This window comes from Rhinoderma darwinii (genome assembly GCF_050947455.1).
Source record: "Rhinoderma darwinii isolate aRhiDar2 chromosome 5 unlocalized genomic scaffold, aRhiDar2.hap1 SUPER_5_unloc_42, whole genome shotgun sequence".
Classification (NCBI taxonomy): Eukaryota; Metazoa; Chordata; class Amphibia; order Anura; family Rhinodermatidae; genus Rhinoderma; species Rhinoderma darwinii.
In genome coordinates, this window is record NW_027461801.1 from 433,297 (window position 1) to 456,419 (window position 23,123).

General features: G+C 49.3%; 11 non-coding genes across 11 annotated transcripts; all 11 read left to right on the forward strand.

Annotated features, from left to right (window-relative positions):
* Positions 1–7,552: 7,552 nt before the first annotated feature.
* On the forward strand, positions 7,553–7,743 carry LOC142693216 (U2 spliceosomal RNA). The gene has a single exon (XR_012861580.1). It is a non-coding gene; the product is annotated as a U2 spliceosomal RNA (small nuclear RNA).
* A 1,283-nt stretch (positions 7,744–9,026) lies between these two features.
* Positions 9,027–9,217, forward strand: LOC142693217 (U2 spliceosomal RNA). The gene has a single exon (XR_012861581.1). It is a non-coding gene; the product is annotated as a U2 spliceosomal RNA (small nuclear RNA).
* A 1,284-nt stretch (positions 9,218–10,501) lies between these two features.
* LOC142693218 (U2 spliceosomal RNA) lies at positions 10,502–10,692 on the forward strand. The gene has a single exon (XR_012861582.1). It is a non-coding gene; the product is annotated as a U2 spliceosomal RNA (small nuclear RNA).
* Positions 10,693–11,968: 1,276 nt separating this feature from the next.
* Positions 11,969–12,159, forward strand: LOC142693219 (U2 spliceosomal RNA). The gene has a single exon (XR_012861583.1). It is a non-coding gene; the product is annotated as a U2 spliceosomal RNA (small nuclear RNA).
* A 1,280-nt stretch (positions 12,160–13,439) lies between these two features.
* On the forward strand, positions 13,440–13,630 carry LOC142693221 (U2 spliceosomal RNA). Its single transcript, XR_012861585.1, has one exon. It is a non-coding gene; the product is annotated as a U2 spliceosomal RNA (small nuclear RNA).
* Positions 13,631–14,918: 1,288 nt separating this feature from the next.
* LOC142693222 (U2 spliceosomal RNA) lies at positions 14,919–15,109 on the forward strand. Its single transcript, XR_012861586.1, has one exon. It is a non-coding gene; the product is annotated as a U2 spliceosomal RNA (small nuclear RNA).
* Positions 15,110–16,401: 1,292 nt separating this feature from the next.
* LOC142693223 (U2 spliceosomal RNA) lies at positions 16,402–16,592 on the forward strand. The gene has a single exon (XR_012861587.1). It is a non-coding gene; the product is annotated as a U2 spliceosomal RNA (small nuclear RNA).
* A 1,297-nt stretch (positions 16,593–17,889) lies between these two features.
* Positions 17,890–18,080, forward strand: LOC142693225 (U2 spliceosomal RNA). The gene has a single exon (XR_012861588.1). It is a non-coding gene; the product is annotated as a U2 spliceosomal RNA (small nuclear RNA).
* Positions 18,081–19,372: 1,292 nt separating this feature from the next.
* On the forward strand, positions 19,373–19,563 carry LOC142693226 (U2 spliceosomal RNA). Its single transcript, XR_012861589.1, has one exon. It is a non-coding gene; the product is annotated as a U2 spliceosomal RNA (small nuclear RNA).
* Positions 19,564–20,841: 1,278 nt separating this feature from the next.
* Positions 20,842–21,032, forward strand: LOC142693227 (U2 spliceosomal RNA). The gene has a single exon (XR_012861590.1). It is a non-coding gene; the product is annotated as a U2 spliceosomal RNA (small nuclear RNA).
* A 1,289-nt stretch (positions 21,033–22,321) lies between these two features.
* LOC142693228 (U2 spliceosomal RNA) lies at positions 22,322–22,512 on the forward strand. Its single transcript, XR_012861591.1, has one exon. It is a non-coding gene; the product is annotated as a U2 spliceosomal RNA (small nuclear RNA).
* The last annotated feature ends 611 nt before the right edge of the window (positions 22,513–23,123 follow it).

Consider the following 23,123-nt stretch of genomic DNA (forward strand, 5'->3'; position numbering starts at 1 on the left):
CTACACTGACACTCATTTATCGCACACCTTTGAGCACTTAGTCCGCCACTCCCCTCAAGACTAGTGGGAGGGGCTATCACTACTTAATGCACACTCCTTCTGCAGCATTCTTTGACCCGTCTGCGTCCTGATGGGAACGGGTTTTCACCCACCCACCTACCTAGTGAGTATGGCCTTTTTTGTGGTTTTGATGATCTTTATGTCCCATTTTTTCTGTTTGTGTTTTTAAATTAGGAACGAAAAGTTCTGGTTAGGGACTCGCAAGGCACTGGGGACCCTTGACGTTGGGTTGCGAGCTTTGCGTATTTTGGCCAAAATAACAACTAATACCCCATGTTTCATGGATATTTCTTACTACGTATACTACACTTTTTTTCAGGACGCAGCCGGGTCTTATATGCTGGGAGGGCATGATGTGCTGGCGTTTGGTTTGGAATGCAGAGCAGCCCGCTTTAGCTAACACTAGCGGCGTTACAAATAGGCTGTTATTCGGCAAGATACGCCATGCCTGACGACCAGCACATTATCCCTCCACGTATTACACATAGTACTGACACCCCATGTACTATTCACAGCACTGACCCCTATTTATCACATTTATTTATTTATTTATTTATTTTTTTTTTTTTTTTTTTTTTTACATTATTACACACTTTCATACATACATATTTATTTTTTACCATCCATTCACACCCTAGCACTACACTGACACTCATTTATCGCACACCTTTGAGCACTTAGTCCGCCACTCCCCTCAAGACTAGTGGGAGGGGCTATCACTACTTAATGCACACTCCTTCTGCAGCATTCTTTGACCCGTCTGCGTCCTGATGGGAACGGGTTTTCACCCACCCACCTACCTAGTGAGTATGGCCTTTTTTGTGGTTTTGATGATCTTTATGTCCCATTTTTTCTGTTTGTGTTGTAAGGGACAGGCTCCCCTCCCCCGGCCCCCCTACGAGCATGGCTATGGCGGCGGGGGGGGGGAGTCGGCAACAACCGCTCCTGCGCTGGGCAGGCAGAGAGCGGTGGCAGGGGTGACGGCGATGCAGGCTGTGTCGACCCGTCCCTCTCGGCGGTCCCGACCTCCAGAGCGCCTTAGTCCGGAGGTAGTCCCGCGGACACGGCGTCGCAGAGGGAGCCCGATCCCGGACGCTGCAGGCCAGGCAGCTGGGAGGACCGCCCCTTCCCAGGCCCTGCGTCCTGGCAGGAATCCCAGGCCGCGACGGGGTCCGGCGGTAAGCAGGGAGTCGCAGGCCGGGCTCCCTGTCACCCCTCCCCCATCAGATGGAAGATGTCGAGAGCAAGGTACGGCCGCCCCGCATGGTGATGTTCCGGCCAGGGGGCAGGCTTCGTCAGGATCGTCTAGACGGACGACTAGATCTGCAGCGACGTCGAGGCAACAGGTCCGGTCGGAAGTCTGGGTCCCGGCGGTCGGGCGGCAGGTTGCCGGCCCATCGGTCAGCGCGTCCTCATCCCCTTTCCGAAGATGTCGTTGGGAGGGACAGTCGTCGGCGAGAGAAGAACTGGAGGAAGGTGAACTGGACGTCTATCGTCGAGGTCAGGATGGTCCGGCTGACGGGAACACAGCGCCTGTGCAGCCCGGTGAGTGTATAACTCCATTATTGTCTTATCCAGCGATTTTTATGTCGGGTGTCGGCGGGGGGGCTGCTAGCATAGCATCGGGGGCCGGTAGTGGCGCGGGCGGACGCGACGGAGCGGGTTTGGCAGATTTAGTGGGTTGCTTACGGGAGCTGGTGGGGCGCCTTGATAGGGCCGCGGCGCCGGTTGTAACGGAAGTGTCCCCTGCGGTAGTTTGGGAAGGCCCCAGGGACGTGGGATCGTTGCAGGCGCGTCCTGTGGTGGCGGTTAGAGAGGCGGTCGCGGTGTCGGTGCAGACTGAGGCACAGAAGGACGGCGATCGAGTGCGCATGGACGATCGTGCTCGGGGGGAGGTGTATGTTTGTTTTGAGGGTCCGTTGGGGGCGCATTTAAAGCAGGAGGTGCGTGATCGGATCTGGAAAGATGAATACGTTGAAATTTTTTCTCTCTTGCCGCTGGCTAAATTCAATTTGGATAAGAGCAAGCGGGATGAGAGTAAAAAGGACGAGGAGGAACGGCGGCGGTATAGGCTTATCCCGCAGACGTTCGTTAATTGGTCGCAGGCGTTCGCCATATTGGCTAGTGTGATAGGGGAAAAGGCGCCGGAAAATTGTTCGGCGTTATTTTGTTATTTTGATGCTATTGGGGAGGCTCATAGGGCGTATGGGGGTCAGGCGTGGCTGCGATATGATGAGCAATTCCGTCAGCGGAAGGCGGTTCGGCCGGCGATTCGGTGGGACCAGAAGGATATTGCTCTCTGGTTACGGGTTACGGCTCCGGTTAGGCAGCCCTTTCCCGGGAGCGGTGGCCAGGGAGGCCAGACTAGTCAGAGTGGACCAAGCGGCGGGGGAAAGGCGGGGTTTTGCTGGCAATTCAATGAAGGCCAGTGCAAGTTTGGGGCCACGTGCAAGTTCAAGCACGTGTGCTCCGAGTGTAATGGTGCATCACACGGGGCGGCAAAATGTCTGCGGAAAAAGAGGTCCGGGAACCAGCACGGGGCTGGTCAAGGGGGTGTCGCCGGTGAGGGTGGAAAGGATGGCCCCTTATCTAAATGAGTATCCGGATAGGGCGGCAGCTAAGTTGCTTTATGAAGGGTTTAGTGTTGGTTTTGTTATTCCTCCGCCTCCTTATGAGGTTCCGGTTACGCGGAGAAATTTAAAATCGGCTTACTTGCATGCGGAAGTCGTGTCGGAAAAGTTGTTAAAAGAAGTTTCGTTGGGGCGCATGTCGGGGCCATTTGTGGAGTCGCCGGTAAAAGATTTAGTTGTGTCCCCTTTGGGTATTGTCCCTAAACGCGAGCCCGGAAAGTTTCGTTTGATTCAACATTTATCGTATCCCAAAGGTTCGTCGGTAAATGACGGGATTGATCACGAGTTGTGTTCCGTAGTTTATACCTCATTCGATAAGGCGGTGGGGTTAGTGCGGGCTGCGGGTCCGGGGGCGCTGCTAGCAAAAACCGACATCGAGGCGGCGTTCAGGTTGTTGCCGGTCCACCCAGAAAGCCAACGGCTGTTGGGTTGTTTTTGGAATGGGGCCTTTTACGTGGATCGGTGCCTTCCGATGGGGTGTTCTCTTTCTTGTGCATACTTCGAGGCGTTTAGTAGCTTCGTGGAGTGGGTAACGAGGGGAGTATCCGGGGTCGATTCGTTGATCCATTACTTAGATGATTTTTGTGCGTTGGCCCCGGGGGTTCGCCGGTTTGCGGTAACTTGCTTCATGCCCTGCAGAAGGTGGCGAGGGATTTTGGGATCCCTTTGGCGCCGGAAAAAACGGAGGGCCCGGTAGCGACGATTTCTTTCTTGGGAATCGAAATTGACTCGGTGGCAATGGAGTGTCGGCTCCCGGCGGATAAGTTGGGTGCTTTGAGGCTGGAGGTGCGACGGGCTTGTAGAAGGAAGAAAATGTCGCTGAGGGAGCTTCAGTCGCTGCTGGGGAAGTTGAATTTCGCCTGCCGGATTATGCCGATGGGGAGGGTGTTTGGTAGAAGGTTGGCGGCGGCAACGGCGGGAGTGCGGGCGCCGCATCATTTTGTGAGGCTCAAGGAGGAGCACCGAGCTGATCTTCAGGTTTGGGATGACTTCTTGGGCCAGTACAATGGTCGCTCGCTATGGATGGCCCCAGCGCAGGATACGAGTGATCTGAATATTTTCACGGATGCGGCTGGGGCGGGTGGCTTTGGAGCTTACGGGGGGGGTCCGTGGTGCGCAGGTCAATGGCCGGCTAGCTGGGTGTCCAGTGGATTGACGCGGAATCTGGCCCTGCTCGAGCTGTTTCCCATCGTGGTGGCGGCTACCATTTGGGGGGACAGGCTCAGGGATAAGAAGGTCCGTTTTTACTGCGACAACATGGGGGTGGTGCTTGCCATTAATAACATCACGGCGTCCTCTCCTCCGGTAGTTCAATTGTTGCGACATTTAGTGTTGGTGTGTTTGTCGCTGAACGCGTGGGTGGTGGCGGTGCATGTCCCGGGTGTACGGAATTGTGTTGCTGATGCTCTTTCTCGCTCGCAGTGGGACCGGTTTCGGGAATTGGCCCCGGGAGCGGAACGTCTCGGTTTGGCGTGTCCGGATCATCTATGGGATCTGGTATCGGTCCCGTAGAGCAGCTGTTACAAAGGTCTTTGGCGCGCACGACGTGGAGGGCTTATGCTGCTTGTTGGAGGCAGTGGGAGGAGTGGGTAAGAGAGTTGGGTGATGTCAATACGGATAGAGACAGGTTGGTGGCACTTTTGTATTGGTTAGGGGATGCCTGGGAGGGGGGGTTTTCAGTAGCGAAGGTGAACCGGTTTATATCCGCGGTGGCGTTTGGGCTTAAGTTGCGGGGCTTGCGGGATGTATCGAAGGAATTTCTGGTATCGCAGGCTTTGAAGGGGTTGCGCAGAGGTAGGGTGGAGGCGGATAGTAGAAGGCCGGTGTCGTTTGCTTTGCTGGGCTTGTTGGGCGGTTCATTGGCATCGGTATGTCGTTCTTCAGATGAGATGGATTTGTTTCGGTTGGCTTTCTCGTTGGCGTTCTTCGGAGCATTTAGAGTAGGTGAGTTGGTGTCGCCAAGTACTAAACAGGCAGGGGGGCTGAGATCTGGGGAGGTGAGCCTTTTTGCAGATCGGTTGGAGGTATGGTTGCGTAGATCAAAAACTGACCAATTAGGGAAGGGAAAACTGATAGTTTTGTTCGCTCTCCCGGGGTCGGTCATGTGCCCAGTAGAGTGCATGCGGGGTTTTACAAAAAACAGGGGGTCTCCAGATTTGCCTTTGTTACGTCATGTGGACGGGTCGTTCTTGTCCAGGTTTCAGTTTGGAGCTGTTTTTAAAAAATGTTTGACGGCGGTTGGGGTTGCAGCAGGCTCATATTCATCTCATTCCTTCCGGATTGGCGCAGCAACGGAAGCAGGGCGCTGGGGGTTGGATGATGAGGGGGTGAGGCGTATTGGTCGTTGGGAGTCTAAAAGGTTTAAGTCTTATGTCCGCCCCCATATGTTGTAATTTTGTTGTTATGCTTGCAAATGTTATATGGTGGTGCCTAACTGTGTTTTCCGTTTCAGATTCGCCTCCTTGTCTGGTGTGGTTGATGGGTCATTCGTACGTGCACTGGGGGGCTTTGAGGGCGGACGTCCGCCCGGATGGTCGCCAGTTGCGCATTCCGCGACAGGATGCGGTTGTGCATTGGCTGGGGTTTAGAGGTATGTCGTGGAACAGGGTGTTGGCGGAATTCCAGACATATGTGCGGCTCGATAGGGTTCCGGAGGTTTTAGTGTTGCACGTGGGTGGGAATGACTTAGGAGTCCGCCCTTTTCGTGAGTTGGTGCGGGATATCAAACATGATTTGTTGTGTTTGTGGGTATCTTATCCCAAGTTGGTGGTAGTGTGGTCGGACATAGTCCCAAGGAAGCATTGGCGGTTAGCTAGATCGGTGGAGAGAGTCAATAAGGCTCGGATAAAAGTTAACCGGGCGGTGTCCCGTTTTGTGGCGAAGAACGGGGGCATTTGCGTGAGGCATAGGGATTTGGAGTCAGGATTGGGGAATTTCTGGAGGAGTGACGGGGTTCATCTGACCGAGGTTGGCATTGATATTTGGAGCTTGGCTATAGCAGAAGGCATAGAAAGGGCGGTGGTGGTGTGGAGGAACTCACAGGCTTAAGGTGGTCAAGGCCTGTTTCGCGGTGGCGGGGGGAGTCCTTGAGGCCAGTCAGTACAAAATGGTGGGGGGGTCGCATCGGGGGTATGCGTCCCCCAAAAAAGGTACATGGTTGAAGACTTCATCGGGTGTTATCCCTTTGAAGTGGTCTTCTGGTAGAAGGTATGTCACTTGAAGGCTTCATCGGGTGTTATCCCTTTGAAGTGGACTTCTAGTGGTCGGTATATCACTTGAGGGCTTCATCGGGTGTTATCCCCTTGAAGTGGACTTCTAGTGGTTGGAGCCATCTGCAGAGGTGAACGGTGCTTCCGAGCTGGTTTACGGCTGGAGGTAATTAGTGGTTTGCAGATGGCTAATTCGGTGTGTTCTTGAAAGGAACATCTGAAGGGGCTTCAAGGACTTCCTCTGCTCGGGTTAATGTTAACGTTTAATTGTTATTTATGATTCTGACCCATGTTGGGTCATGTGAATTATTAGGAGGAATTCTCTGGTGGATTCCTAACTAGTTATCCGAATGTTTCGGATTTAAATTGTTTTTATAAAACTGTGAAATTAATAAACGGCTGCTGTGGCCATTTCACATCCAACCTCGGTGTCATGTGTCGTTACTAAATGGGGATGGGGGATAGTATGGTTTAAGGTTAACACACGACTCTACCTAGGCAGGTCAAGAAGAGGCTGGACGCAGCTGCAGGCTTAAGGGAAGCCGACATGACCGTCCTGGTAGGGAAAGGGTTAATGTTACGAGGTCAGGGAAAGTTGAAGGAGCTGAAGGAGGGACGGGGAGGAGTTAAGGGGGGCGGGGGGGCCGTTACTGCGCTTCCCGCTGTTTCTCGGCATTGAGCCGGAAGCAGCGGGAGGAGTAACACACAGTAAGCAAAGCTCCCACCCTCCCACCCTTGTTTTGTTACTCCTTAGGTCTTATGTACGTCTGGCTATGAGCGTTGTGTTTTATTTTGTGTGCTTATTTAACATGTTTTTCTTTTTTCCGGAGTAGGTTCTGTTGTCATGGCAGCTGGCGGGGGGAGTCCTTGAGGCCAGTCAGTACAAAATGGTGGGGGGGTCGCATCGGGGGTATGCGTCCCCCAAAAAAGGTACATGGTTGAAGACTTCATCGGGTGTTATCCCTTTGAAGTGGTCTTCTGGTAGAAGGTATGTCACTTGAAGGCTTCATCGGGTGTTATCCCTTTGAAGTGGACTTCTAGTGGTCGGTATATCACTTGAGGGCTTCATCGGGTGTTATCCCCTTGAAGTGGACTTCTAGTGGTTGGAGCCATCTGCAGAGGTGAACGGTGCTTCCGAGCTGGTTTACGGCTGGAGGTAATTAGTGGTTTGCAGATGGCTAATTCGGTGTGTTCTTGAAAGGAACATCTGAAGGGGCTTCAAGGACTTCCTCTGCTCGGGTTAATGTTAACGTTTAATTGTTATTTATGATTCTGACCCATGTTGGGTCATGTGAATTATTAGGAGGAATTCTCTGGTGGATTCCTAACTAGTTATCCGAATGTTTCGGATTTAAATTGTTTTTATAAAACTGTGAAATTAATAAACGGCTGCTGTGGCCATTTCACATCCAACCTCGGTGTCATGTGTCGTTACTAAATGGGGATGGGGGATAGTATGGTTTAAGGTTAACACACGACTCTACCTAGGCAGGTCATGTCTGGCTTCCTCTCCGGCCTTTATTCACCTCCCGTGTAGCTGTGAGTGTGTGAGCCTGCAGGGCCCCATGGAATTGCCTAGAAGTAGGCTGAATCGCTGCAAGGGCTGAACAGCAGTATCGGGCAGGCTCGGGCAACGCGCGGCCCGTTCGGGTTATCGCTTCTCGGCCTTTTGGCTAAGATCAAGTGTAGTATCTGTTCTTATCAGTTTAATATCTGATACGTCCCCTATCTGGGGACCATATATTAAATGGATTTTTAGAACAGGGAGATGGAAATAGAGCTTGCTCTGTCCACTCCACGCATTGACCTGGTATTGCAGTATTTCCAGGACCGGTGCACCCTTTCCTTATGTGTTGACTAAAAGCAGATTCCAAAAGTGTTTTTTGTCTTTGCTATTGTTTCTGTCTTTCTGAAGGGATCTCCCCTTTTAATCCCATTATTTCAACACCTGTTGGACAATGCATGAGTGATAATGAGCTCATTGATTAAATGCAATTAATGAATAGATTGCCACCTCTGTTGTGTGTCGTCTGTGTTTCTGTGTTTCCGGCATTTCACATTGGAACACCTCATTCACCTTCCTTGTCTTCTCTCCGCCCTCCCTTTTAGGTAAGTTAAAGAGCTGCACCTGAGCCAGCCACTGATTGATTGATTGATTGATTGATTGATTGATTGATTGATTGATTGATGCAGCACAACAGTCAAATAGTGGAGTGGAGTAGGGGAACAGCAAACAGCCAATAAAGCAGCCCGCCCGCTCGCCTGCCCGCCACAATGGACCTACCTGTGTACACTAGATGGATGTGATGGAATGTACTGTCGTCCCTACATTTCAAGAAGAAGTAAGAATTGCAGTTGCAACAAAGCCTTGCTTGCCTACAAAGAGAGCAGCAATTTGGATTTGTTACTATGTTACCTAGAAGAATAACAAACTGTGCAAGGATGGAGGTTGTAGGAGCAAGGAGAAGTTGTCTGTAAAGTTGGTGGATGCCTATTTTCCATTTTGCAGTCCCTTGTCTCCCTCTTGTGGCCTCCTGGAGGCAACTAGCTGTGCAAAAAAAAGACAGCCTGGCGGCCGGCTGTTGCAGTGTTGCCCTCTCAGGCAACACTGAGTGACTGACTGAGCCTCACCGTCTTATATAAAGTTCAGACGGAACTTTGCACGTGTCATAGTGGAGCCCTCAGGATTCCAGAGCCAGCTTTCTGACATCATAATGGGGCCTCAGAGATAAAAGCCTGGGCCCAGGCAGTGTTGGTCAGTGCTGCTCAGCAGGCAGCACTGGACTGGACTGGATTACAGCTGATACAAGGTGTGAAGGAACAAGGGGTGGCTGTGGGCATGCACTTGCTGCCGCTGCCAGTGTTTATCTGCATGGCAGCAGGGCATTTGGGCGTTGCCAGGAAGGCGTTTTTATGTAGATTCCTCCTCTTTCAGCACTGCATTGTGGTGCAAGCAAAAGAAGCAAATCCTGTCTGGCTTCCTCTCCGGCCTTTATTCACCTCCCGTGTAGCTGTGAGTGTGTGAGCCTGCAGGGCCCCATGGAATTGCCTAGAAGTAGGCTGAATCGCTGCAAGGGCTGAACAGCAGTATCGGGCAGGCTCGGGCAACGCGCGGCCCGTTCGGGTTATCGCTTCTCGGCCTTTTGGCTAAGATCAAGTGTAGTATCTGTTCTTATCAGTTTAATATCTGATACGTCCCCTATCTGGGGACCATATATTAAATGGATTTTTAGAACAGGGAGATGGAAATAGAGCTTGCTCTGTCCACTCCACGCATTGACCTGGTATTGCAGTATTTCCAGGACCGGTGCACCCTTTCCTTATGTGTTGACTAAAAGCAGATTCCAAAAGTGTTTTTTGTCTTTGCTATTGTTTCTGTCTTTCTGAAGGGATCTCCCCTTTTAATCCCATTATTTCAACACCTGTTGGACAATGCATGAGTGATAATGAGCTCATTGATTAAATGCAATTAATGAATAGATTGCCACCTCTTGTTGTGTGTCGTCTGTGTTTCTGTGTTTCCGGCATTTCACATTGGAACACCTCATTCACCTTCCTTGTCTTCTCTCCGCCCTCCCTTTTAGGTAAGTTAAAGAGCTGCACCTGAGCCAGCCACTGATTGATTGATTGATTGATTGATTGATTGATTGATTGATTGATTGATGCAGCACAACAGTCAAATAGTGGAGTGGAGTAGGGGAACAGCAAACAGCCAATAAAGCAGCCCGCCCGCTCGCCTGCCCGCCACAATGGACCTACCTGTGTACACTAGATGGATGTGATGGAATGTACTGTCGTCCCTACATTTCAAGAAGAAGTAAGAATTGCAGTTGCAACAAAGCCTTGCTTGCCTACAAAGAGAGCAGCAATTTGGATTTGTTACTATGTTACCTAGAAGAATAACAAACTGTGCAAGGATGGAGGTTGTAGGAGCAAGGAGAAGTTGTCTGTAAAGTTGGTGGATGCCTATTTTCCATTTTGCAGTCCCTTGTCTCCCTCTTGTGGCCTCCTGGAGGCAACTAGCTGTGCAAAAAAAAGACAGCCTGGCGGCCGGCTGTTGCAGTGTTGCCCTCTCAGGCAACACTGAGTGACTGACTGAGCCTCACCTTCTTATATAAAGTTCAGACGGAACTTTGCACGTGTCATAGTGGAGCCCTCAGGATTCCAGAGCCAGCTTTCTGACATCATAATGGGGCCTCAGAGATAAAAGCCTGGGCCCAGGCAGTGTTGGTCAGTGCTGCTCAGCAGGCAGCACTGGACTGGACTGGATTACAGCTGATACAAGGTGTGAAGGAACAAGGGGTGGCTGTGGGCATGCACTTGCTGCCGCTGCCAGTGTTTATCTGCATGGCAGCAGGGCATTTGGGCGTTGCCAGGAAGGCGTTTTTATGTAGATTCCTCCTCTTTCAGCACTGCATTGTGGTGCAAGCAAAAGAAGCAAATCCTGTCTGGCTTCCTCTCCGGCCTTTATTCACCTCCCGTGTAGCTGTGAGTGTGTGAGCCTGCAGGGCCCCATGGAATTGCCTAGAAGTAGGCTGAATCGCTGCAAGGGCTGAACAGCAGTATCGGGCAGGCTCGGGCAACGCGCGGCCCGTTCGGGTTATCGCTTCTCGGCCTTTTGGCTAAGATCAAGTGTAGTATCTGTTCTTATCAGTTTAATATCTGATACGTCCCCTATCTGGGGACCATATATTAAATGGATTTTTAGAACAGGGAGATGGAAATAGAGCTTGCTCTGTCCACTCCACGCATTGACCTGGTATTGCAGTATTTCCAGGACCGGTGCACCCTTTCCTTATGTGTTGACTAAAAGCAGATTCCAAAAGTGTTTTTTGTCTTTGCTATTGTTTCTGTCTTTCTGAAGGGATCTCCCCTTTTAATCCCATTATTTCAACACCTGTTGGACAATGCATGAGTGATAATGAGCTCATTGATTAAATGCAATTAATGAATAGATTGCCACCTCTTGTTGTGTGTCGTCTGTGTTTCTGTGTTTCCGGCATTTCACATTGGAACACCTCATTCACCTTCCTTGTCTTCTCTCCGCCCTCCCTTTTAGGTAAGTTAAAGAGCTGCACCTGAGCCAGCCACTGATTGATTGATTGATTGATTGATTGATTGATTGATTGATGCAGCACAACAGTCAAATAGTGGAGTGGAGTAGGGGAACAGCAAACAGCCAATAAAGCAGCCCGCCCGCTCGCCTGCCCGCCACAATGGACCTACCTGTGTACACTAGATGGATGTGATGGAATGTACTGTCGTCCCTACATTTCAAGAAGAAGTAAGAATTGCAGTTGCAACAAAGCCTTGCTTGCCTACAAAGAGAGCAGCAATTTGGATTTGTTACTATGTTACCTAGAAGAATAACAAACTGTGCAAGGATGGAGGTTGTAGGAGCAAGGAGAAGTTGTCTGTAAAGTTGGTGGATGCCTATTTTCCATTTTGCAGTCCCTTGTCTCCCTCTTGTGGCCTCCTGGAGGCAACTAGCTGTGCAAAAAAAAGACAGCCTGGCGGCCGGCTGTTGCAGTGTTGCCCTCTCAGGCAACACTGAGTGACTGACTGAGCCTCACCGTCTTATATAAAGTTCAGACGGAACTTTGCACGTGTCATAGTGGAGCCCTCAGGATTCCAGAGCCAGCTTTCTGACATCATAATGGGGCCTCAGAGATAAAAGCCTGGGCCCAGGCAGTGTTGGTCAGTGCTGCTCAGCAGGCAGCACTGGACTGGACTGGATTACAGCTGATACAAGGTGTGAAGGAACAAGGGGTGGCTGTGGGCATGCACTTGCTGCCGCTGCCAGTGTTTATCTGCATGGCAGCAGGGCATTTGGGCGTTGCCAGGAAGGCGTTTTTATGTAGATTCCTCCTCTTTCAGCACTGCATTGTGGTGCAAGCAAAAGAAGCAAATCCTGTCTGGCTTCCTCTCCGGCCTTTATTCACCTCCCGTGTAGCTGTGAGTGTGTGAGCCTGCAGGGCCCCATGGAATTGCCTAGAAGTAGGCTGAATCGCTGCAAGGGCTGAACAGCAGTATCGGGCAGGCTCGGGCAACGCGCGGCCCGTTCGGGTTATCGCTTCTCGGCCTTTTGGCTAAGATCAAGTGTAGTATCTGTTCTTATCAGTTTAATATCTGATACGTCCCCTATCTGGGGACCATATATTAAATGGATTTTTAGAACAGGGAGATGGAAATAGAGCTTGCTCTGTCCACTCCACGCATTGACCTGGTATTGCAGTATTTCCAGGACCGGTGCACCCTTTCCTTATGTGTTGACTAAAAGCAGATTCCAAAAGTGTTTTTTGTCTTTGCTATTGTTTCTGTCTTTCTGAAGGGATCTCCCCTTTTAATCCCATTATTTCAACACCTGTTGGACAATGCATGAGTGATAATGAGCTCATTGATTAAATGCAATTAATGAATAGATTGCCACCTCTTGTTGTGTGTCGTCTGTGTTTCTGTGTTTCCGGCATTTCACATTGGAACAGCTCATTCACCTTCCTTGTCTTCTCTCCGCCCTCCCTTTTAGGTAAGTTAAAGAGCTGCACCTGAGCCAGCCACTGATTGATTGATTGATTGATTGATTGATTGATTGATTGATTGATTGATTGATGCAGCACAACAGTCAAATAGTGGAGTGGAGTAGGGGAACAGCAAACAGCCAATAAAGCAGCCCGCCCGCTCGCCTGCCCGCCACAATGGACCTACCTGTGTACACTAGATGGATGTGATGGAATGTACTATCGTCCCTACATTTCAAGAAGAAGTAAGAATTGCAGTTGCAACAAAGCCTTGCTTGCCTACAAAGAGAGCAGCAATTTGGATTTGTTACTATGTTACCTAGAAGAATAACAAACTGTGCAAGGATGGAGGTTGTAGGAGCAAGGAGAAGTTGTCTGTAAAGTTGGTGGATGCCTATTTTCCATTTTGCAGTCCCTTGTCTCCCTCTTGTGGCCTCCTGGAGGCAACTAGCTGTGCAAAAAAAAGACAGCCTGGCGGCCGGCTGTTGCAGTGTTGCCCTCTCAGGCAACACTGAGTGACTGACTGCGTCTTATATAAAGTTCAGACGGAACTTTGCACGTGTCATAGTGGAGCCCTCAGGATTCCAGAGCCAGCTTTCTGACATCATAATGGGGCCTCAGAGATAAAAGCCTGGGCCCAGGCAGTGTTGGTCAGTGCTGCTCAGCAGGCAGCACTGGACTGGACTGGATTACAGCTGATACAAGGTGTGAAGGAACAAGGGGTGGCTGTGGGCATGCACTTGCTGCCGCTGCCAGTGTTTATCTGCATGGCAGCAGGGCATTTGGGCGTTGCCAGGAAGGCGTTTTTATGTAGATTCCTCCTCTTTCAGCACTGCATTGTGGTGCAAGCAAAAGAAGCAAATCCTGTCTGGCTTCCTCTCCGGCCTTTATTCACCTCCCGTGTAGCTGTGAGTGTGTGAGCCTGCAGGGCCCCATGGAATTGCCTAGAAGTAGGCTGAATCGCTGCAAGGGCTGAACAGCAGTATCGGGCAGGCTCGGGCAACGCGCGGCCCGTTCGGGTTATCGCTTCTCGGCCTTTTGGCTAAGATCAAGTGTAGTATCTGTTCTTATCAGTTTAATATCTGATACGTCCCCTATCTGGGGACCATATATTAAATGGATTTTTAGAACAGGGAGATGGAAATAGAGCTTGCTCTGTCCACTCCACGCATTGACCTGGTATTGCAGTATTTCCAGGACCGGTGCACCCTTTCCTTATGTGTTGACTAAAAGCAGATTCCAAAAGTGTTTTTTGTCTTTGCTATTGTTTCTGTCTTTCTGAAGGGATCTCCCCTTTTAATCCCATTATTTCAACACCTGTTGGACAATGCATGAGTGATAATGAGCTCATTGATTAAATGCAATTAATGAATAGATTGCCACCTCTTGTTGTGTGTCGTCTGTGTTTCTGTGTTTCCGGCATTTCACATTGGAACACCTCATTCACCTTCCTTGTCTTCTCTCCGCCCTCCCTTTTAGGTAAGTTAAAGAGCTGCACCTGAGCCAGCCACTGATTGATTGATTGATTGATTGATTGATTGATTGATTGATTGATTGATTGATGCAGCACAACAGTCAAATAGTGGAGTGGAGTAGGGGAACAGCAAACAGCCAATAAAGCAGCCCGCCCGCTCGCCTGCCCGCCAAAATGGACCTACCTGTGTACACTAGATGGATGTGATGGAATGTACTGTCGTCCCTACATTTCAAGAAGAAGTAAGAATTGCAGTTGCAACAAAGCCTTGCTTGCCTACAAAGAGAGCAGCAATTTGGATTTGTTACTATGTTACCTAGAAGAATAACAAACTGTGCAAGGATGGAGGTTGTAGGAGCAAGGAGAAGTTGTCTGTAAAGTTGGTGGATGCCTATTTTCCATTTTGCAGTCCCTTGTCTCCCTCTTGTGGCCTCCTGGAGGCAACTAGCTGTGCAAAAAAAAGACAGCCTGGCGGCCGGCTGTTGCAGTGTTGCCCTCTCAGGCAACACTGAGTGACTGACTGAGCCTCACCGTCTTATATAAAGTTCAGACGGAACTTTGCACGTGTCATAGTGGAGCCCTCAGGATTCCAGAGCCAGCTTTCTGACATCATAATGGGGCCTCAGAGATAAAAGCCTGGGCCCAGGCAGTGTTGGTCAGTGCTGCTCAGCAGGCAGCACTGGACTGGACTGGATTACAGCTGATACAAGGTGTGAAGGAACAAGGGGTGGCTGTGGGCATGCACTTGCTGCCGCTGCCAGTGTTTATCTGCATGGCAGCAGGGCATTTGGGCGTTGCCAGGAAGGCGTTTTTATGTAGATTCCTCCTCTTTCAGCACTGCATTGTGGTGCAAGCAAAAGAAGCAAATCCTGTCTGGCTTCCTCTCCGGCCTTTATTCACCTCCCGTGTAGCTGTGAGTGTGTGAGCCTGCAGGGCCCCATGGAATTGCCTAGAAGTAGGCTGAATCGCTGCAAGGGCTGAACAGCAGTATCGGGCAGGCTCGGGCAACGCGCGGCCCGTTCGGGTTATCGCTTCTCGGCCTTTTGGCTAAGATCAAGTGTAGTATCTGTTCTTATCAGTTTAATATCTGATACGTCCCCTATCTGGGGACCATATATTAAATGGATTTTTAGAACAGGGAGATGGAAATAGAGCTTGCTCTGTCCACTCCACGCATTGACCTGGTATTGCAGTATTTCCAGGACCGGTGCACCCTTTCCTTTATGTGTTGACTAAAAGCAGATTCCAAAAGTGTTTTTTGTCTTTGCTATTGTTTCTGTCTTTCTGAAGGGATCTCCCCTTTTAATCCCATTATTTCAACACCTGTTGGACAATGCATGAGTGATAATGAGCTCATTGATTAAATGCAATTAATGAATAGATTGCCACCTCTTGTTGTGTGTCGTCTGTGTTTCTGTGTTTCCGGCATTTCACATTGGAACACCTCATTCACCTTCCTTGTCTTCTCTCCGCCCTCCCTTTTAGGTAAGTTAAAGAGCTGCACCTGAGCCAGCCACTGATTGATTGATTGATTGATTGATTGATTGATTGATTGATTGATTGATTGATGCAGCACAACAGTCAAATAGTGGAGTGGAGTAGGGGAACAGCAGCCAATAAAGCAGCCCGCCCGCTCGCCTGCCCGCCACAATGGACCTACCTGTGTACACTAGATGGATGTGATGGAATGTACTGTCGTCCCTACATTTCAAGAAGAAGTAAGAATTGCAGTTGCAACAAAGCCTTGCTTGCCTACAAAGAGAGCAGCAATTTGGATTTGTTACTATGTTACCTAGAAGAATAACAAACTGTGCAAGGATGGAGGTTGTAGGAGCAAGGAGAAGTTGTCTGTAAAGTTGGTGGATGCCTATTTTCCATTTTGCAGTCCCTTGTCTCCCTCTTGTGGCCTCCTGGAGGCAACTAGCTGTGCAAAAAAAAGACAGCCTGGCGGCCGGCTGTTGCAGTGTTGCCCTCTCAGGCAACACTGAGTGACTGACTGAGCCTCACCGTCTTATATAAAGTTCAGACGGAACTTTGCACGTGTCATAGTGGAGCCCTCAGGATTCCAGAGCCAGCTTTCTGACATCATAATGGGGCCTCAGAGATAAAAGCCTGGGCCCAGGCAGTGTTGGTTGTTGGTCAGTGCTGCTCAGCAGGCAGCACTGGACTGGACTGGATTACAGCTGATACAAGGTGTGAAGGAACAAGGGGTGGCTGTGGGCATGCACTTGCTGCCGCTGCCAGTGTTTATCTGCATGGCAGCAGGGCATTTGGGCGTTGCCAGGAAGGCGTTTTTATGTAGATTCCTCCTCTTTCAGCACTGCATTGTGGTGCAAGCAAAAGAAGCAAATCCTGTCTGGCTTCCTCTCCGGCCTTTATTCACCTCCCGTGTAGCTGTGAGTGTGTGAGCCTGCAGGGCCCCATGGAATTGCCTAGAAGTAGGCTGAATCGCTGCAAGGGCTGAACAGCAGTATCGGGCAGGCTCGGGCAACGCGCGGCCCGTTCGGGTTATCGCTTCTCGGCCTTTTGGCTAAGATCAAGTGTAGTATCTGTTCTTATCAGTTTAATATCTGATACGTCCCCTATCTGGGGACCATATATTAAATGGATTTTTAGAACAGGGAGATGGAAATAGAGCTTGCTCTGTCCACTCCACGCATTGACCTGGTATTGCAGTATTTCCAGGACCGGTGCACCCTTTCCTTATGTGTTGACTAAAAGCAGATTCCAAAAGTGTTTTTTGTCTTTGCTATTGTTTCTGTTCTTTCTGAAGGGATCTCCCCTTTTAATCCCATTATTTCAACACCTGTTGGACAATGCATGAGTGATAATGAGCTCATTGATTAAATGCAATTAATGAATAGATTGCCACCTCTTGTTGTGTGTCGTCTGTGTTTCTGTGTTTCCGGCATTTCACATTGGAACACCTCATTCACCTTCCTTGTCTTCTCTCCGCCCTCCCTTTTAGGTAAGTTAAAGAGCTGCACCTGAGCCAGCCACTGATTGATTGATTGATTGATTGATTGATTGATTGATTGATTGATTGATTGATTGATTGATGCAGCACAACAGTCAAATAGTGGAGTGGAGTAGGGGAACAGCAAACAGCCAATAAAGCAGCCCGCCCGCTCGCCTGCCCGCCACAATGGACCTACCTGTGTACACTAGATGGATGTGATGGAATGTACTGTCGTCCCTACATTTCAAGAAGAAGTAAGAATTGCAGTTGCAACAAAGCCTTGCTTGCCTACAAAGAGAGCAGCAATTTGGATTTGTTACTATGTTACCTAGAAGAATAACAAACTGTGCAAGGATGGAGGTTGTAGGAGCAAGGAGAAGTTGTCTGTAAAGTTGGTGGATGCCTATTTTCCATTTTGCAGTCCCTTGTCTCCCTCTTGTGGCCTCCTGGAGGCAACTAGCTGTGCAAAAAAAAGACAGCCTCGCGGCCGGCTGTTGCAGTGTTGCCCTCTCAGGCAACACTGAGTGACTGACTGAGCCTCACCGTCTTATATAAAGTTCAGACGGAACTTTGCACGTGTCATAGTGGAGCCCTCAGGATTCCAGAGCCAGCTTTCTGACATCATAATGGGGCCTCAGAGATAAAAGCCTGGGCCCAGGCAGTGTTGGTCAGTGCTGCTCAGCAGGCAGCACTGGACTGGACTGGATTACAGCTGATACAAGGTGTGAAGGAACAAGGGGTGGCTGTGGGCATGCACTTGCTGCCGCTGCCAGTGTTTATCTGCATGGCAGCAGGGCATTTGGGCGTTGCCAGGAAGGCGTTTTTATGTAGATTCCTCCTCTTTCAGCACTGCATTGTGGTGCAAGCAAAAGAAGCAAATCCTGTCTGGCTTCCTCTCCGGCCTTTATTCACCTCCCGTGTAGCTGTGAGTGTGTGAGCCTGCAGGGCCCCATGGAATTGCCTAGAAGTAGGCTGAATCGCTGCAAGGGCTGAACAGCAGTATCGGGCAGGCTCGGGCAACGCGCGGCCCGTTCGGGTTATCGCTTCTCGGCCTTTTGGCTAAGATCAAGTGTAGTATCTGTTCTTATCAGTTTAATATCTGATACGTCCCCTATCTGGGGACCATATATTAAATGGATTTTTAGAACAGGGAGATGGAAATAGAGCTTGCTCTGTCCACTCCACGCATTGACCTGGTATTGCAGTATTTCCAGGACCGGTGCACCCTTTCCTTATGTGTTGACTAAAAGCAGATTCCAAAAGTGTTTTTTGTCTTTGCTATTGTTTCTGTCTTTCTGAAGGGATCTCCCCTTTTAATCCCATTATTTCAACACCTGTTGGACAATGCATGAGTGATAATGAGCTCATTGATTAAATGCAATTAATGAATAGATTGCCACCTCTTGTTGTGTGTCGTCTGTGTTTCTGTGTTTCCGGCATTTCACATTGGAACACCTCATTCACCTTCCTTGTCTTCTCTCCGCCCTCCCTTTTAGGTAAGTTAAAGAGCTGCACCTGAGCCAGCCACTGATTGATTGATTGATTGATTGATTGATTGATTGATTGATTGATTGATTGATTGATGCAGCACAACAGTCAAATAGTGGAGTGGAGTAGGGGAACAGCAAACAGCCAATAAAGCAGCCCGCCCGCTCGCCTGCCCGCCACAATGGACCTACCTGTGTACACTAGATGGATGTGATGGAATGTACTGTCGTCCCTACATTTCAAGAAGAAGTAAGAATTGCAGTTGCAACAAAGCCTTGCTTGCCTACAAAGAGAGCAGCAATTTGGATTTGTTACTATGTTACCTAGAAGAATAACAAACTGTGCAAGGATGGAGGTTGTAGGAGCAAGGAGAAGTTGTCTGTAAAGTTGGTGGATGCCTATTTTCCATTTTGCAGTCCCTTGTCTCCCTCTTGTGGCCTCCTGGAGGCAACTAGCTGTGCAAAAAAAAGACAGCCTGGCGGCCGGCTGTTGCAGTGTTGCCCTCTCAGGCAACACTGAGTGACTGACTGAGCCTCACCGTCTTATATAAAGTTCAGACGGAACTTTGCACGTGTCATAGTGGAGCCCTCAGGATTCCAGAGCCAGCTTTCTGACATCATAATGGGGCCTCAGAGATAAAAGCCTGGGCCCAGGCAGTGTTGGTCAGTGCTGCTCAGCAGGCAGCACTGGACTGGACTGGATTACAGCTGATACAAGGTGTGAAGGAACAAGGGGTGGCTGTGGGCATGCACTTGCTGCCGCTGCCAGTGTTTATCTGCATGGCAGCAGGGCATTTGGGCGTTGCCAGGAAGGCGTTTTTATGTAGATTCCTCCTCTTTCAGCACTGCATTGTGGTGCAAGCAAAAGAAGCAAATCCTGTCTGGCTTCCTCTCCGGCCTTTATTCACCTCCCGTGTAGCTGTGAGTGTGTGAGCCTGCAGGGCCCCATGGAATTGCCTAGAAGTAGGCTGAATCGCTGCAAGGGCTGAACAGCAGTATCGGGCAGGCTCGGGCAACGCGCGGCCCGTTCGGGTTATCGCTTCTCGGCCTTTTGGCTAAGATCAAGTGTAGTATCTGTTCTTATCAGTTTAATATCTGATACGTCCCCTATCTGGGGACCATATATTAAATGGATTTTTAGAACAGGGAGATGGAAATAGAGCTTGCTCTGTCCACTCCACGCATTGACCTGGTATTGCAGTATTTCCAGGACCGGTGCACCCTTTCCTTATGTGTTGACTAAAAGCAGATTCCAAAAGTGTTTTTTGTCTTTGCTATTGTTTCTGTCTTTCTGAAGGGATCTCCCCTTTTAATCCCATTATTTCAACACCTGTTGGACAAATGCATGAGTGATAATGAGCTCATTGATTAAATGCAATTAATGAATAGATTGCCACCTCTTGTTGTGTGTCGTCTGTGTTTCTGTGTTTCCGGCATTTCACATTGGAACACCTCATTCACCTTCCTTGTCTTCTCTCCGCCCTCCCTTTTAGGTAAGTTAAAGAGCTGCACCTGAGCCAGCCACTTGATTGATTGATTGATTGATTGATTGATTGATTGATTGATGCAGCACAACAGTCAAATAGTGGAGTGGAGTAGGGGAACAGCAAACAGCCAATAAAGCAGCCCGCCCGCTCGCCTGCCCGCCACAATGGACCTACCTGTGTACACTAGATGGATGTGATGGAATGTACTGTCGTCCCTACATTTCAAGAAGAAGTAAGAATTGCAGTTGCAACAAAGCCTTGCTTGCCTACAAAGAGAGCAGCAATTTGGATTTGTTACTATGTTACCTAGAAGAATAACAAACTGTGCAAGGATGGAGGTTGTAGGAGCAAGGAGAAGTTGTCTGTAAAGTTGGTGGATGCCTATTTTCCATTTTGCAGTCCCTTGTCTCCCTCTTGTGGCCTCCTGGAGGCAACTAGCTGTGCAAAAAAAAGACAGCCTGGCGGCCGGCTGTTGCAGTGTTGCCCTCTCAGGCAACACTGAGTGACTGACTGAGCCTCACCGTCTTATATAAAGTTCAGACGGAACTTTGCACGTGTCATAGTGGAGCCCTCAGGATTCCAGAGCCAGCTTTCTGACATCATAATGGGGCCTCAGAGATAAAAGCCTGGGCCCAGGCAGTGTTGGTCAGTGCTGCTCAGCAGGCAGCACTGGACTGGACTGGATTACAGCTGATACAAGGTGTGAAGGAACAAGGGGTGGCTGTGGGCATGCACTTGCTGCCGCTGCCAGTGTTTATCTGCATGGCAGCAGGGCATTTGGGCGTTGCCAGGAAGGCGTTTTTATGTAGATTCCTCCTCTTTCAGCACTGCATTGTGGTGCAAGCAAAAGAAGCAAATCCTGTCTGGCTTCCTCTCCGGCCTTTATTCACCTCCCGTGTAGCTGTGAGTGTGTGAGCCTGCAGGGCCCCATGGAATTGCCTAGAAGTAGGCTGAATCGCTGCAAGGGCTGAACAGCAGTATCGGGCAGGCTCGGGCAACGCGCGGCCCGTTCGGGTTATCGCTTCTCGGCCTTTTGGCTAAGATCAAGTGTAGTATCTGTTCTTATCAGTTTAATATCTGATACGTCCCCTATCTGGGGACCATATATTAAATGGATTTTTAGAACAGGGAGATGGAAATAGAGCTTGCTCTGTCCACTCCACGCATTGACCTGGTATTGCAGTATTTCCAGGACCGGTGCACCCTTTCCTTATGTGTTGACTAAAAGCAGATTCCAAAAGTGTTTTTTGTCTTTGCTATTGTTTCTGTCTTTCTGAAGGGATCTCCCCTTTTAATCCCATTATTTCAACACCTGTTGGACAATGCATGAGTGATAATGAGCTCATTGATTAAATGCAATTAATGAATAGATTGCCACCTCTTGTTGTGTGTCGTCTGTGTTTCTGTGTTTCCGGCATTTCACATTGGAACACCTCATTCACCTTCCTTGTCTTCTCTCCGCCCTCCCTTTTAGGTAAGTTAAAGAGCTGCACCTGAGCCAGCCACTTGATTGATTGATTGATTGATTGATTGATTGATTGATTGATTGATTGATTGATGCAGCACAACAGTCAAATAGTGGAGTGGAGTAGGGGAACAGCAAACAGCCAATAAAGCAGCCCGCCCGCTCGCCTGCCCGCCACAATGGACCTACCTGTGTACACTAGATGGATGTGATGGAATGTACTGTCGTCCCTACATTTCAAGAAGAAGTAAGAATTGCAGTTGCAACAAAGCCTTGCTTGCCTACAAAGAGAGCAGCAATTTGGATTTGTTACTATGTTACCTAGAAGAATAACAAACTGTGCAAGGATGGAGGTTGTAGGAGCAAGGAGAAGTTGTCTGTAAAGTTGGTGGATGCCTATTTTCCATTTTGCAGTCCCTTGTCTCCCTCTTGTGGCCTCCTGGAGGCAACTAGCTGTGCAAAAAAAAGACAGCCTGGCGGCCGGCTGTTGCAGTGTTGCCCTCTCAGGCAACACTGAGTGACTGACTGAGCCTCACCGTCTTATATAAAGTTCAGACGGAACTTTGCACGTGTCATAGTGGAGCCCTCAGGATTCCAGAGCCAGCTTTCTGACATCATAATGGGGCCTCAGAGATAAAAGCCTGGGCCCAGGCAGTGTTGGTCAGTGCTGCTCAGCAGGCAGCACTGGACTGGACTGGATTACAGCTGATACAAGGTGTGAAGGAACAAGGGGTGGCTGTGGGCATGCACTTGCTGCCGCTGCCAGTGTTTATCTGCATGGCAGCAGGGCATTTGGGCGTTGCCAGGAAGGCGTTTTTATGTAGATTCCTCCTCTTTCAGCACTGCATTGTGGTGCAAGCAAAAGAAGCAAATCCTGTCTGGCTTCCTCTCCGGCCTTTATTCACCTCCCGTGTAGCTGTGAGTGTGTGAGCCTGCAGGGCCCCATGGAATTGCCTAGAAGTAGGCTGAATCGCTGCAAGGGCTGAACAGCAGTATCGGGCAGGCTCGGGCAACGCGCGGCCCGTTCGGGTTATCGCTTCTCGGCCTTTTGGCTAAGATCAAGTGTAGTATCTGTTCTTATCAGTTTAATATCTGATACGTCCCCTATCTGGGGACCATATATTAAATGGATTTTTAGAACAGGGAGATGGAAATAGAGCTTGCTCTGTCCACTCCACGCATTGACCTGGTATTGCAGTATTTCCAGGACCGGTGCACCCTTTCCTTATGTGTTGACTAAAAGCAGATTCCAAAAGTGTTTTTTGTCTTTGCTATTGTTTCTGTCTTTCTGAAGGGATCTCCCCTTTTAATCCCATTATTTCAACACCTGTTGGACAATGCATGAGTGATAATGAGCTCATTGATTAAATGCAATTAATGAATAGATTGCCACCTCTTGTTGTGTGTCGTCTGTGTTTCTGTGTTTCCGGCATTTCACATTGGAACACCTCATTCACCTTCCTTGTCTTCTCTCCGCCCTCCCTTTTAGGTAAGTTAAAGAGCTGCACCTGAGCCAGCCACTGATTGATTGATTGATTGATTGATTGATTGATTGATTGATTGATTGATTGATTGATTGATGCAGCACAACAGTCAAATAGTGGAGTGGAGTAGGGGAACAGCAAACAGCCAATAAAGCAGCCCGCCCGCTCGCCTGCCCGCCACAATGGACCTACCTGTGTACACTAGATGGATGTGATGGAATGTACTGTCGTCCCTACATTTCAAGAAGAAGTAAGAATTGCAGTTGCAACAAAGCCTTGCTTGCCTACAAAGAGAGCAGCAATTTGGATTTGTTACTATGTTACCTAGAAGAATAACAAACTGTGCAAGG